Source organism: Malus domestica, chromosome 12 (assembly GCF_042453785.1).
Source record: "Malus domestica chromosome 12, GDT2T_hap1".
NCBI lineage: Eukaryota > Viridiplantae > Streptophyta > Magnoliopsida > Rosales > Rosaceae > Malus > Malus domestica.
In genome coordinates this window covers 2,539,915-2,555,990 of record NC_091672.1, presented here as the reverse complement: position 1 = coordinate 2,555,990, position 16,076 = coordinate 2,539,915, and the positions used below count along the sequence as shown (strand labels likewise).

The 16,076-nt window shown below is 39.1% G+C and overlaps 1 pseudogene; it reads left to right on the top strand.

Annotated features, from left to right (window-relative positions):
• Nucleotides 1–4,734: 4,734 nt before the first annotated feature.
• Nucleotides 4,735–15,403, top strand: LOC139190102 (dolichyl-diphosphooligosaccharide--protein glycosyltransferase 48 kDa subunit-like; annotated as a pseudogene).
• The last annotated feature ends 673 nt before the right edge of the window (nucleotides 15,404–16,076 follow it).

Below are 16,076 nucleotides of genomic sequence, written 5' to 3'. Positions count from 1 at the left end.
GTGAGAAGGATACAAGGAAGCATGTGGAGACAAGCGTAACAGCACACGTGCCGATACATCCACTACTCTGTCAAAAGCAAAAGTATCCCATATCAGCAGGGTCGAACGTACTCTAGATTTGATGGACTTGTTTTGACCCTCAAATTCTTCAGTCGGCCTTATACTCTGGAGGAAACCAGAAAACCCTCCAGCCCAGTTCAAGAATAAGCCTGTGGAAAGTTACTTCTTCAAAAACAAAAGTATCCCATATCATCTCTCCTCATTTTTCTTCTCTTTATCCTTCATGCTGCCTGCAAGATAGGGAGAATGTGAACAATCAGCCGGAGCTCTGATTGCTTACCTTGTCTGTCACCTCTTTCAGCAGATCCCCTAGCTCGGCGACTTAGGGGACTCCTACTACATGGTTTGTATCGCGCTTGACCAAGCATGAAACTACAAGTAAGCTTCAAGTGAAATTGATACATTACCTTGTGCATCTCCACCAGTTACAGATACCACCCCTGGATGGAGGAAGAGTACTTCCAGAGAAGATGCCACATCTACCTATGAGACAGATAAGGCAAGTCAAGACGATACCACACTCCGGTACTTAGAAGTTTCGTGGCTACGAGATCATTCTCCCACAATATTTCCTAATGTCATTTGTACTAAATCATTCACTTGTACTCACTAAAGGAGAGCTTGAACCTATGTACTTGTGTAAACCCTTCACAATTAATGAGAACTCCTCTATTCCGTGGACGTAGCCAATCTGGGTGAACCACGTACATCTTGTGTTTGCTTTTGTGTAAACCCTTCACAATTAATGAGAACTCCTCTATTCCGTGGACGTAGCCAATCTGGGTGAACCACGTACATCTTGTGTTTGCTTTCCTATCTCTATCCATTTATATACTTATCCACACTAATGACCGGAGCAATCAAAAAGTGACCGTTTTCGCTACCTAGGATCTATCTTGCAAGAGAACGGAGAATTAGATGTAGATCTCAACTATAGAATACAAGCTGGATGGATGAAGTGTAAGAGTGCATCCGGCGTGTTGTGTGACCGTCGTAGGCAACTGAAGCTCAAGGGAAAATTTTATAGGACGGCAATAAGGCCAGCGATGTTGTATGGCACAGAATGTTGGGCAGTGAAGCATCAACGTACACAAAATGGGTGTAGCGGAGATGAGGATGCTTCGTGGGATGTATGGGCACACGAGAAAGGATAAGATTGGGAATGAGGTTATCCGAGGTAAAGTAGGAGTAGCCAAAATTGAAGGAAATATGAGAGAAAATCGGTTCCGGTGGTTTGGACATGTACAAAGAAGGCCTACTGACGCTCCGGTTCGAAAATGTGACTACGGGACAGAGGTTCAGGGCCGAAGGGGTAGAGGAAGACCTAGGAAAACTTTGGAAGAGACCCTAAGAAAAGACTTGAGTACTTGGATCTAACGGAGGACATGACACAAAACCGAGTGCAATGGCGTTCTAGGATTCATATAGCCGACCCCACTTAGTGGGAAAAGGCTTTGTTGTTGTTGTTGTTGTTGTTGATGTTTCTTTGAAAACTTCCTTAATAATATTGTTTTCCGCATAACATGTAAGGGGCTTGTAATTCTGAGAGAAGACCTAGGAAACATGCTTTGTAATTCTGAGAGAAGACCTAGGAAACATGCTCAATTTCATTTGATCATATAGTTGACCCACCCCGCCTCATATTGTGCTGGAATGGTACGTATAAGTGCATGTATTTCCCTATCAAAGCCCTTGAACTAACCTTTTAGGCATGAAGAGCATTCTGAGGGTGTGGATATAGCCATATATCATTATATTGATTTGTTGAAAGTAGCTTCTTCGTCTACTGACTACCGCTATTTGCTACAATCATGCTTACCGATATGATAATTTAGCAAATTTAATTATTTGATGGTTAGAGCGAAAAATGATCTTAATAGCGAACAATATGAAGTTGATGAAAATAGAAAAGAAAAAGAATCAGGATTGGCATAATGTATTTTCAGCACAAATAAATTTTATTGAGATAATTTCAATGGCATCGAACAAAAACGTTCAACACATAAAATTAAGTATCTTGTAGTGTGAATTTTGGGTACATAATTTCAGAACAAAGTTACACCTATAGCTAGCCTCATCATCAGGATTTGAAAAGAAATAAACATCTCCGCACTTCGTAGCCTTGAAATTACTCGCAGATGTTTCATTAAAACTCAACGGAACCTTCATCCTGCAGTCGACCTTGCGATTAGGCTTGTAATTTCTTGTCTCGAAGAGCGAGCTTCACGTGAATGCTGTAAACCCCGGCAGCAGTCTCGGAGTTAACATGGAAATTTCGCGTTTACCAAAACCAACCGAACCAACTGCTGCCCTTCAACAAGTACATGATGCAAAATAGTGGTGTTTTTGGGACATTGGTAAAATGGCGTCGAAGCCAAAGTCACCAGAGCAAACCTCTTCTTTCTGTAGTTGGTGGTGACTTGGATGCGGCGGTAGTATATTCCAACCCCATTGTTCGAATTTCTGATGGTGATGTCGACAAAAGGTTGTAAGAAAGAGTATTGTTGTTGGTGTTATTGAAATTGAATTGGGTTAGAGAGGCATTGGTGATGGTGAATTTTGGTTCTTGGGGAAGGAAGATTAAAGAATACTAAGGTGGTGTATTCAATTAGGATTTTGAGAGATTTTAATTCTTTTAATGAATCTAGGGTATTCAATCAAGGTTTTAAGTGATTATCTAAAATTCAATGTGTATTCAATCAGGATTTTAAGATAGTTTATTAAAACATTTAGAAATCCGGGTGTATTCAATTATAATTTTAAAGAAATTAATAACATTCTAGGTGTATTCAATTAGAATTTGAATTTAAAGAATTTGGAAAAGATGAGGAATTAGAGGGAATTAGAGAGATTTTGTAGTGTATTTTAAGCATTTACAAATCTCACATCTCTTATGAGATTTCGAGGGAATTGAATCAAAATTTTACATGGAATCTCTACAAATCTATTAAACTCCATAAAAATCCATGGATTTATAAATCCATTAAAATCTCTCAAATTTCCAATCGAATACACCTCCTTAAAGCGGCAAGACCAACGCAAAACGCTATGCTGACGAGAACGCATCCGATGCAGAAGTTGTGAAACAAACAGTTTCTTGTTCGAAACATGGCTGAGAGAAAGCAAGAATGACGGTGGTGATCAGACTGGTCGAGTTGTTTATAAGAAGAGTTGAAGTTAATAACCGTAAGTTATAAACAAATGGAGTGTGCCCAGAAGCTCAAAGTCAAGAGTCGAAGGATTGCTTAGGGAGAGGTTGTAAGATTATTGAAGGAATTAAAAGTTGCTTTTTTTAGCTTCCAAGTCGCTGACTTTTGAATTTAGAATTCATAAAGTTGAAATATTCTCCCCGTCAGATTTTAGAAATACAGGCTAGCGGCTACTAACCACATGATTCACACCGATACTCTCATAGGTAAGGAATACAATATATTTCAGACGTGATTGTACTGGTTCAAAATTTCATAAGCCAGACTTTTAGGGTAACTACTGTTTACCAAATTATTAGCCTTGACTATGCCATAGTCAGCGGGCAGGAAGCTAGCTCCCTAATTACCAAGAAGTGCTGTGCCCTTCAATTATTCGGGATTGTTCTTTAATTTCTCATATTAATAAGGGAAGAAGTTTTCACCCTACATTCCTTCTTTTTTTGTTGCTGAACAAATCCCTACATTCCTTCTAGCTACGAACAACTATTCTTGTTTAAATTTATAATTCGGGATTTGCCATAATCATTGTTTTTTAAGAAAACCAATGAATTTTTTTTTAAACTTTGCATTTTAACAAAAAAAATCATTTAATAATTTTATTTAATAATAAAGACAATAGAATGAAAAAATAATAACAACTTATCGAATGCATGTTTTCACGCTTTGGGAGAGTGGAGCAGCTAGTGGACTATGCCCAATGTTTTCATTGGTGGAAACCACACCGGTGGATGCGACAAAATAATGATATTGCCATTTCTTACTTTTTTTTAAGGTAAATTATACTTTACCACCTCAGGTTTGTGGTCGATTTCAATTTCTTATAACATCTTTAAAACATTTCAATTTCATACCTCAAGTACTATTTTATTTCAATATAATACATCCGTTACATTTTCCATCTATTGATCCGTTAAGAACTGACGTAGTTGCCAAATTTGTGCCGCGTGTCAAAAAAATAATTTTTTATTCATTTACAATATTATAATAATTTACCCTATTTATACACCCCCCCCCAAAAAAAAAACCCCATCCCACCCCACTCCCACCTCCCCCGTAACACCCCCCAAACCCCCCACCGCACCGCAAAACCCACCCATCTCCTACCTTACCACCCCCATCCCCACCCCCATTCTCCCTCCCCAACCTTCATCTCCATGCAAAGTCTGAAAATAAACACAAACACAAATCCCTAACGCACTTTACATTATATACCAGCATAGGAAACAATACCACAACATCCAAAACATACTTGCACGAGTTCGGATTTTGGTTTAGGCTTGGCCTTGGAGGACTGGGGCACAAACCAGTTGGGCCAGGAAGGGGCGTGGCCGGTTGCATCGAGATCTTCGAGGTTCATCGTCGGATACTCTATGGTTTCTGTTTGTTCCGGTGAGCGGTGGTGGAGAGCGGAGCAGTGAGAGTGGGGGTTTTCGTGCGCGGAATCGATGGCGGTTGGGATTTAGGGATGGTGTATGATGTCCTTCTGGGGAGGGAGGAGGAACTCGATGGAGTCGAAGGAGGAGATCTTTCCGGTGAGGTAGTCGAGGAGGGGCTTGCAGTCGAGGAAAGTGACGGAGAGGGAGAAGTTAAGGTTTTGGTGGTGAAGGGAAGGGATGAAGGTCGGGGAGGTGAATAGGGAGGAAAGGGAGAATGTGAGGGGTTGCGGGGGGAAGATGGGTTTTGGGTTGGTTTGTTTTTTTGTTTTTTTAATTTTAATTAATTATTTTTAAATGAATAAAATTTTTTTTTGCCACATGGCACAAATTTGACAGCCACGTTAGCTCTTAATGGATCAATGGATGGAAAATGTAACGGATGTATTATATTGAAATAAAATAGTACTTGAGGTATGAAATTGAAATGTTTTAAAGATGTTGTAAGAAATTGAAATCGACCCCAAACCTGAGGTGGTAAAGTGTAATTTACCCTTTTTTTTTTTAATCTTCACTTGTATTTTTCTTGATTTTTTGGATCATCAGAACCATTTTTTGAAGGAGTTTTAACGAAATACTTCCGGTACTGTTCACTTTTATTGAAAAACCACATTTTTACCTTTCCCTGATACTATTAACTACACCTTTATTTGTCATTTTTCATTAAAACTAAAGTTTTTTTTTTGGAACTTTTTGTTAGTTTTCCTTTTTTTTTAATCACCACATCCATTTCTCTTGTTTGTTTTTTTTAATCTCCACTCATCTTATTTCCTAAGTTCATTTATCTTCCTCCTTGTGCAATCATCACTCTGTCATTTTTGCTTTGCCCTCATCTTTATCGGAGGTGGATTGTTTGCCCTCCCATTTCCATACTCTTCCCATCCCCTTCTGTTTTGTGTGGTCACAGTTAAGCCACGTCAACATTTTATATTCCTATTACTTTTTGTTTTATTATTTTTATAAAAAATTAATATAAAATGTTGACGTACCGTGACCACACAAACAGGAGGGGATGAGAAGAGTATGGAAATGGGAGGGCAGACAATCCACCTCCATCTTTGTCACACCCAACTCTCCATCTCTCTCAACTTTCACAATCTTTCCTTTCTCTATAAAGCCCAAAGGCCGAGAGGCTTGAGTTTACATCACAACTTGCCACTCCTGGACCTCCCTTTTTCTCTTCTCTGTAAACACCAAGGCACACCTACACCTCCATTTTCCAAGAAATACTACCACATAATCACCATCCCAACATTCAATTTTTAGAAATAGTATAGTACTCGTGTTCATTTTAGAAATAATGTAGTACTCGTGTTTAGTTTAAAAAATAATTAGTTTTCAATTTTTAGAAATAGTGTAGTACCCGTGTTCAATTTCAAAAATAGTGTAGTACTCATGTTTAGTTTTAAAAATAATGAGAATTGTTATTAGCACTCAAAAAATCTCATTCTACACTCCTCACAAGTGTATTTTTCTTTCTAATTATAGAAAGTTTGGAGTGCCAAATGAGGTTTTTGGAATGCTAATAACAATTCCCAAAATAATTAGTGTTTAGTTTCAGAAATAGTGTAATACTGTTCAGTTTTAGAAATAATATGTGTGATGGATAAGCGTCAGTTTTTAATTACTTTTTTTTGTTTTATTATTTATTATATTAAACTATTGTCCTTTTCATTAAAATTTAAGTTATTTTTATTAAAGTTTAAGTCCATATTCATTAAATAAAGTTATATGACTTTAAAATAAGGGAAATTTTATTTGAACCCATCTAACCTCTTTCTACACCCAACATACTCTCTTCACCCATATTTTTTTAATTAAAGAATTAATATTTCTTTAAACTCAAATTTATTACCTAAACTACCCTCTCAAACCCAATTCAAAATGTTAAGTTATCTTTACACCCATTCCCTTTATAAAATAACATCTCTAACTGAATTTTTTTTTCTTCTAAAAGGCGTCATTTGCCCTTGTATAATTGCATATGACTACCATTTCCATGGCTGTTTTTATTTATTTATTTTTCTGCTACCAAACCCATCCATATACTTGGGATCCAAGAGATCCTTCCATAGATTTGATATTGCCAGATTATGCAATGCAAGCTCTAGTTCAGTCCATCACTTTTCTAGAAAAACATTTGACCTTGATGCTTTGGATTTGGATGGAGACATGCCACCCACTAGTGAGTGGTCAAGGTTTATGAGGTTGGGCAATCGTTATTTGCACCAAGAATCAAGTTTTATATCTTTGCACTACTAATCAAAAGTCCTTGCAATGGTGTTTTAGGGGCAGACAGACAACAGAGAAAAATAAATACAATATAATATAATAAGTATGAAATTTAATCCAAAGAAGAAGCAAACAAACAAAATATCCATAAATCAAGTCATACCTTTGTTGGAGGATTCAAAACTTCAAAATCACTATCCATCAATAAAAATGCTTGTTTTTCTCTATCAGAACTATTAGGGTTTTAGCCGGGATGGACGTAGGATAAACAAAGGGTGATGCTAGGGTTTAATTATTGTGTCTGGGTTTATTGAGAAATTTGAGTTTTATTATTAATTTCATTTTGTACTTAATAGTAATTATGCAATAGGGTAAAATAGACAATTAACATTAAAAATTTAAGTTGGGTGTAGAAAGAGGTTACATGGGTTTTGTTGATGCACAAAATCAGCGAGGACTTTGGTACAATAGAAAGTGTCAGGTTTGTGACCTTCGTTTGGTTGCTTCGATCACTAGTGAAGATAAGTACGTAAATGAATAAGGACAGGGAAGCAAACACAAGATGTACGTGGTTCACCCAGATCGGCTACGTCCACGGAGTAGAGGAGTTCTCATTAATTGTGAAGGGTTTACACAAATACATAGGTTCAAGCTCTCATTTTGTGAGTTCTAGTGAATAGTTTAGTACAAAATGACATTAGAGATTATTGTGGGAGAATGATCCCTATTTATAGAAGAGAGTTTCTAGTTTTGTTCTAACATTGACACGTGTCGTGTTGTGATTGGCTTCTGATGTTGACACGTGTCGAGCTGTGATTGGCTTCTGATGTCGACACGTGTCGCATTGTGATTGGCCTCCTGGTTGAAGGGAAGCTCTTCTGGGTCCTTGACGATATAACGTTGACCGGTGCTCAGTAGTTTCGGGATTGGTCAAGTATGGTACAAACAGTGCTCCTCTAAGTTCCCGAGTGAGGGAAGCTCCTCGGTTGGGGACTTGCAAGATCCAAGCCATTGAGTAATCACGAAACTTCTAAGTACTGAAGTGTGATATCATTTTCACGTGCCTTATCTGTCTCATATGTAGATGTGGCATCTTCTCTGGAAGTACTTTTCCTCCATCCATGGGTGGTATCTTTAACCGATGAAGATGCACAAGGTAATGTATCAATTTCACTTGAAGCTTACTTGTAGTTTCGATCCAGCCAAAAGACTCTCTTGACTGAAGACTTGGGGGACTACTGTTTATACCATATTTAGGGCCTCGTATTTAGACCTCGTATAAATACTCGAGGGACTTAAATGTAATTATGTAATAAAGGAAGGGGCAAATATGTAATTAAGGGAGGAGCCCTTATTCTATAAAAGGGCCTCCTCACCCTCACAAACCCTAAGCTTCCTCAGACCCCCTAAGCTCTCTCTCTCCCTCTTCAACAGAGAAATACAATACAATCAGTGTGGACGTAGCCCAAACCTTGGGGTGAACCACGATAACTCTTGTGTCATTTACATTTCATGCAGATTCACGGTCGGATTTACGTTGTTCCAAGACCATCCGGTTTTGTGCATCAACATTTGGCGCCGTATGTGGGAATCGATACAAAAAACTATGTCGGTTCTCTTTCATTTTTTCATCAAATTTCACCACTGTGAATCTGCAAAATCTGCAAAAACCTATAAACAGAAAAGATCCAAATTCCAACACCTGTGCTCTTCCATCCCTCTCTATTCTTGTAAAAGCAACATCCAAATTACAAAAAAACTACATCCAAAAGCTCCTGGAAAAACACCTCCACTTCTCCCTTAACCTTCACACGTGTCCAAAAGCTCCTGGAGAAAGATTAGGGGAAGTAGCAGGCTTTTTCCGAGCTCTTCAATGGCTGTCGACGAGAACGTGGAGAGCCGCGGCAGCCGAGCGGTGCTATCATCGCAGGCACAGCCATGCAGATTCAGGCAGAAGCTAGAGATCCACAACGAGGTGCTCCGACGAATCCAAGGGTCTGCTTCGTTGACCCAAAACAAACTGAGTTCGCTTCTTTCCCATCGCCGGGACCCGCGGTTCATTACGGCCAGTCGTCGACCTTAGCTCAAGCTTTCTGTTAACCGGGTCGATCTCACCGGAGCTCGGGAAGCTCACCGGTCTTGAAGTGTTGAGAGCAGGAGGGAACTAGTCTCATCGCATGGAAGCAGCTGCCCCAAAGTCTCATCCGCCGGAGTCCGCCATCTCCATCAAGATCTCCGTCAAGTTTGCCATCTTCTGTCTCAGATTCTGTTGCAGGAACCCACGATCTCCACTCTCTCTGCTCCTCCTGCTCGCCTGAATTTTTTTGGCGCAGTCTCACACGAGTTTTAAGATCTGAGGAAGTTGCTGGCATTTCTTCTCCGCTGGCCCTCCCATTTCCTGCCCACTCCCTCTCGCCGGACCATCCCACCGACAGCCACGTCTTCGTCCTGCGCGACGACCTCACCGTTGAATCCTCCCACTCCTTGTTCTTCAAGTCCCTCCAGTCTCGAGGCTTCAAGCTCGATTTCAAGCTCGCCGATGATCCCCAGAAACGGCCTCCACGGCTACGACGCCTTGATCATCTTTTCTCATTCCGTCGATCGTTTTGGAGGATCCATTGACCTGGCTTCTGTACTGGGTTTCATGTATAGCGGACATGATTTGATCATTGAATCTGATACCAATGCATCTGATCTGATCCGGCAAATCACGGTTGATTGCGATGTTGATTTCAATAAGGATCCTGCTGCTATGGTCATAGGTCACACAAGTTATGCAGTTTCAGACACTGAATGAGATCATACAGTGATTGCTAGTGATGATTTCATCGAATCTGATGTAATTTTGGGTAACGACAAAATTGAGGCTCTTGTACTTTTCCAAAGGATTGGCCATGCAGTAAACTCTTAAAATAGCCTGGTTTTGAAAAGACACGAAGCTTCACCTTCGACATATTTTGCTAACCCCAAAAGCAAGCTGTCAAATCCTCAATCTCTTACCGGATCTACTATATCTTTAGGTTCAATTGTGCAGGTCCAGGTCAGTCAGGTTGATGAACTTTGAAGGAAGGGAATCTCAACAATAAGAAATAGTAATCAACCGAGAAGGAAATAGGTGGGAGCGGGAAGGTGCGAGGGACGACATGAGAGTTCTTCAGGAGGAGGAATTCCGCCATTGGTTGCACTTTCCCAGATCTGGAATGATAAAAAGCAGAAAGCAGAAACACAAAAGCAAAAGAGAGAGAGGTGCAGTGGAAAACCAGGTAGAAGATAAGTTGTCTTACAACAATTCCATTATTATTCCGCTTGGGTGTTGTCTGCCATCTGCCAAAAGAGAGAAGACAAAGAAATAAAGTGAAAAGAAAAGGCAAAAGAGAAAGCAAAAGCAGAAAGCAAAAGTAAGGAATAAACACCCCACCAGAATGATGTGATTTACTTTTTTGACAGATGTATGATGTAATTTTTTTTTTATCTCTCAGAGACATCTGTATAAACCCCATCAGAGGGTAATAATCCAAAAAAAATAAAAAATAAAAAAATAAAAAAATAAAAAAAAGGCTGACATGTTGTGGAGAGCAAAGGCCTATAAGCCCAAAATAGCACCAACCAGGTCATCAAAAGTACGCCCAGTACTCCACAATTATTCTGTAACCGGCCGCTATTACCACCAACCAGGTGATGAAATGTACAACTCGTACTCTAATATCATTTGGCAACTAGCCATTCATGCCACCAACCAGGTGATGAGATGTACAACCCGTACTCTAATTTGGCAACTAGCCATTCATGCCACCAACCAGGTGATGAAATGTACAACTCGTACTCTCCTACATGCCACCAACCAGGTGATCAAAAGTACGCCTAGTACTCCAAATTATACATGAACACTACTCATGTCATTCATACATAAACATTCATGAGCATCACTCATGACAATCATACATAAACATTCATGAGCATCACTCATGTCAATCAGCTTCAAAAGCTTTATTTACAAAAGCTCCAACTTCGAAAGCTTCATTTACAGAGCTCCAGCTTCAAAGCTTCACTTGCAAAGCTTCACCTACAAAGCTTCAGTGCATGGTCTACAAAGACCGCCTCCGAACAACCGCCATTTCAGCCTATACATGGATTGAATTTGAAGTCTCCAGCCAACAACGTCTATTGACCGAAGACTTGGGGGACTACATTATGTACCATATATTAGGCCTCAAATGGGCCTCATGAAAAATACTTGGGGGACTCTAGCCCATTATTTATGTATTAAGGAGCGAGCCCTTGTTTTATAAAAGGGACTCCATCACCATCATTAGAGAGCAACACCACCAGCTGAGCAACCGCCTCGCCGCGAGCATCACTCTAGCCCATTATTTATGTATTAAGGAGCGAGCCCTTGTTTTATAAAAGGGACTCCCTCACCATCATTAGAGAGCAACACCACCAGCTGAGCAACCGCCTCGCCGCGAGCATCACTTCTAGCCCATCATTTATGTATTTGAGGAGCGAGCCCTTATTCTATAAAAGGGACTCCCTCACCTTCAAACGCTGCAAGCCGAGCCAACCAAGGCAACATAAGCCACGAGCCGAGCAGCCTCACAGCGTGTGCTACTTCTAGTTGAGCGTCATTTCAGATTGAGCACTGCCTCATATCGAGCATCAGTTCTAGACGACATCTAGTTACTTCGGCCCACACATGGACTGAATTTCAAGTCTCCAGCCAAAAGACTCTCTTGACTGAAGACTTGGGGGACTACTGTTTATACCATATTTAGGGCCTCCGTATTTAGACCTCGTATAAATACTCGGGGGACTTAAATGTAATTATGTAATAAAGGAAGGGGCAAATATGTAATTAGGGGAGGAGCCCTTATTCTATAAAAGGGCCTCCTCACCCTTACAAACAAAAGGTGACTCCTGGCTAGAGCAAAGCCTCTCACCCCCTCTCAAAGCCTCCTCACATCCCCTAAGCTCTAAGCTCTCTCTCCCTCTTCAACAGAGAAATATAATACAATCAGTGTGGACGTAGCCCAAACCTTGGGGTGAACCACGATAACTCTTGTGTCATTTACATTTCATGCAGATTCACGGTCGGATTTACGTTGTTCCAAGACCATCCGGTTTTGTGCATCAACAGGTTTAAATAACAATTCTCTTAAAATAATTCAAAAGTCCTTTTTTCTGTTATATTATTTATTATATTAAACTATTGTCCTTTTCATTAAAGTTTAAGTTATTTAAGTTATTTTTATTAAAGTTTAAGCCCCTTTTCATTAAATCAAGTTATATGATGATGATTTTTGGTTAAAACAATTCAAAGGTCGGCTCTATGTTTAGAGTCCACGCTTGTTTCGAATTCCACACTTCCTTATGACAAGGACTTCCAATTCCACGATTCCTTGTGACAAGGACTTTGGTTTGTATGGGCCTGTGACTTGGCTCTAATACAATGTTGAATATTTCAGGTCGACAGGCCAAGGGCCTCACTCTAATAACACTGATATTTTCCTCAACTTGATAATTACCACATGTCCAATCCGTCAAATGTAGGGTTGTATCACAAAATACCTCGGTATTAGTTAGAGTGAGATAATCATACTTAAACTCTTTCTTTATTCTTCCCATCACCGATGTGGGATAGGTGTTGGTGGTGTTAGTGAAATTGAATTGGGTTAGGTAATCATTGATGATGGTGAATGTTGGTTGTTGGGATGGAAGACAAGCCAAGATATGAGGGTGGCTAACCCTAAAAAAACATTACAAAGGACCCAGCCAAGTAGCACCAGAAGCAGGCATCAAAGTAACGGTTTCTTATTCCGAACATGGCTGAGAAAAGGCAAGATAAAATGGCGGTAATCGTAGTCGAGTTGTCTATATATAAGCAGAAAAGAAGTTGAAATTAACGGATATCATAAAAAACATGGGAGCATGCCAGCTCAAAGTATCAACGGTTTTATTTTCTTAATACAAGCTCAAAGTCTATGTTTAGGAGTGTTTTGTGAGAGATCTCTAGCTTGCAAGATTATTGAAGTAGGTACAAGCATAATGTGGTAATAATATACATAACCTTTCGCATACGTGTATATAGGAATGTATGAATGTTAATATTGACTGATTCTTAAATGATTGGAAATTTCAACAAAACTAGTTGTTCCTATTTCGAAAGAGAGAGAGAGTTAAGACTTTAGACGGTTTCAATCTTTGTAAGAGAATATATAACATACCCTCCAACTAGTCCCAATTTTTACATCCCTTTCCTTAAGCAACTTGGTGCATGGGTATGGCCAGAGAGCAGAGAAAACTCCATGAATTGAATAAAATGATATGCATACGTACCGTCAAGCAAAAAAGGAATATGAGATGATCTTCGAAGACTTAAAAAAATGTAATTGTGATGAAAAATTTAGAGGGGTGAATTGGAGATGGTCCCTTCTCCCCTTCTCTCCCTCTCTTTCCTCCCGATTTCCCCATCTCCCCATTTTCCTCCGGCTCCACCACAGATTTTCCCTCTCCAATCCACCATGGTTGGAGATTTAGATTATCTGTTTTGCATTTAGCTTTCGGTTGTTTTCTTTCTGAACATTTTGTGTCTCATGTTGCTGTGAGCTTGGTCTTAGTCTTCCTTGAGTTTATCTCAGATCTGTTTTCTTTGCCTTGTTCCCTCCAAACATCACTCCTCGCCATGAATCTTTTACCATCTACCCTTGTTGCTTGTTCCATTGGGGGCCTTCTCCTAGGATCTCCTCCGGGGGCGCACTTTGGTGGTTCGTAGCATTTAAAGTGCATTTTGCACTATTTGGTAGGATTATGGGAGGGCTCCCAACGCAGGTAGCTTGCGTACCCTCATTTTTTATTCATCCATTTGGTTCTTTGGCTCTTCTTCCGGGTGGTGGAGATGGAATTGTAGTGGCGGTGTGGCTGTTTTGGTGGAGGTGGTTGTCTAGGTTTTTCGGTTTGGTTGCTATTATGGGCCCTTCTCATTGTAGTTTTTGTTTATGGAGTTGAACTTTTGCCTGGCCATTTTGGAGTCTCTTTTGGAGTTGTCCTTAATTACTTTATATTAGCTTTCTCATTAAATGAATTTTACTTTGTTTGTCCAAAATTTAAAAAAAAAAAGGAAGAGAAAAAGGGTTAGGATCAAACAATGACACAATGCATCTTATTGACTGAGTAGTTCTATTGCATCAAGAAAATGTTCAATACATAGCCAAGTTATATACTTTGAGTAATTGTTTCAATCTAGTGGCATGAACATTTTTTGACAAATGCCTGCGCTCGACACTTGGACCATTTAATATGATTATTTATAGTTTCAACGGACAACATATAATCAGCACTTAGACACAATTAGGGTAACCGAAACAAAAGAACAGTTAATCAGGATTTGAAAAGAAATTAACATTCCTGCACTCTGTAGACTTGAAACGAGTTGCAGATGTATCATTAACACTCAATAATGGAACCTTCAGGTTACTGGACTTTGTTAAAATGGCTGAATGAAGAGGAGTGTCAGATTGAAAGATTTCGTGTATATCATTGACAGAGTACATCGTACAATATATATACAAGTAAATCAACTAATCAACCCTACATTAATGGCTAGGAAACAGTGACCCACATTTAGTGAGATTTGACTCAAACCTGTTTAGGTAAATATATTACAAAATATATTACATATAATATCGTATAATATTTCCTAATAGACTTTTACCCGAAGAGGAAGCCACACATTAATACTGTAAACACCAGCAGCAGTCTCCGAGTTAAAACATGGAAATGTCGCTTTCCCCAACGACCACCGATCCCTGACCTTCGACAAGTACACTATGCAAAATGGTAGTGTTCTTGTGACCTTGGAAAAACAGCGTCGAATTCAAAGTCACTCGGGCAAACGTCTTCTTTCTGTAGTCAGCAACGACTGGAACGCGGCAGTAGTATATCCCAACCGTTTTGTTGGGATTTCTGATGGTGATGTTGAACGAAAGATTGTACGAGAGAGTGTTGGTGTCGTTAGTGAAACTGAATTGCGTTAGGTAATCATTGGTGATGGTGAATTTTGGCTTTTCGGGATGGAAGACGAGCCAAGATATGACAACGGCTAGCCCTAAGTAGATAATTATATAAAGTGTAGTGATATTCCCACCCCGGTGTCTTATTTCCCCACCCACCCATTTAATGAAAATGTTAATAACATATTTATCATTTTAAAAGAAGACTTTTAAACCCCTATTTAATTCAGTACTAAAATAATAAATAAATAATGGTGGGTGGGGTGTGATATCTTTGGTGGAAAGAGGTTGGGAAAAATTTGGGTTAGAATTGATAGAAAGGTTGGAGGAAGGAATGGGCATGTGCTAGATGAAGGCGAGAAACTTCAATGGAGAAAAAATAGAATTGGGTGTGAGATCTGCGGTTTTGACAAAAAAAGGAGGAAAAAGAGTGGTTTGGGGATCCGGGGTCTTTGCAGGGTAGCGTTAGGTGTGAAGGAGATGATGAATGTCTAGGTCTTAGGTCTTGCATTTTCTTTCATTTTTTATATTTTTATTTATTAATTTATAATATCATTTAAAAATATATCAGAGTTATTTAAAAAAATATATATTATGGTTATTTTGGGAATAATGGTGGGTGGGGAAATAACATTTTAATTTTTTAATTTTCTATGGTGGGTGGAATTATCATTTGAGTGGGAAAATAGAGTCGTTGTTTATAAGAAAGAAGTTGAAATTAATAAGCAAATATCCTAATTATATCGTTATATTAAAAACAAACATATGTTATGCAGAAGACGATACTGGCTACATTTCCTCTTGCATTTCCCTTTGTACCTTCTCCACTATTGTTTGCCAGTGAACTTTGTTTTCACTTAAAAATGAGTATTAAATGTGTTTAACAAGGCCTAAATTATAGTTACCTTTTCATGCTTATTTTCCTTTAATGAGGGCTAAATTGGTAAATAGGGACAATAAGAGAGGTTTTTAAGTACATATAAATAAAAATATGTTGCAAGGAAAAATCAAACAGGAACCTCTAGTGTTTAATAAAAATATTTTCATTTCATTTTTTTATACGATCGAAAGCGAGAAAGGAAAAATCAAACATGAACCTCTAGTGTAAGAGTAAAATATTCTTGATCAACTAAGTT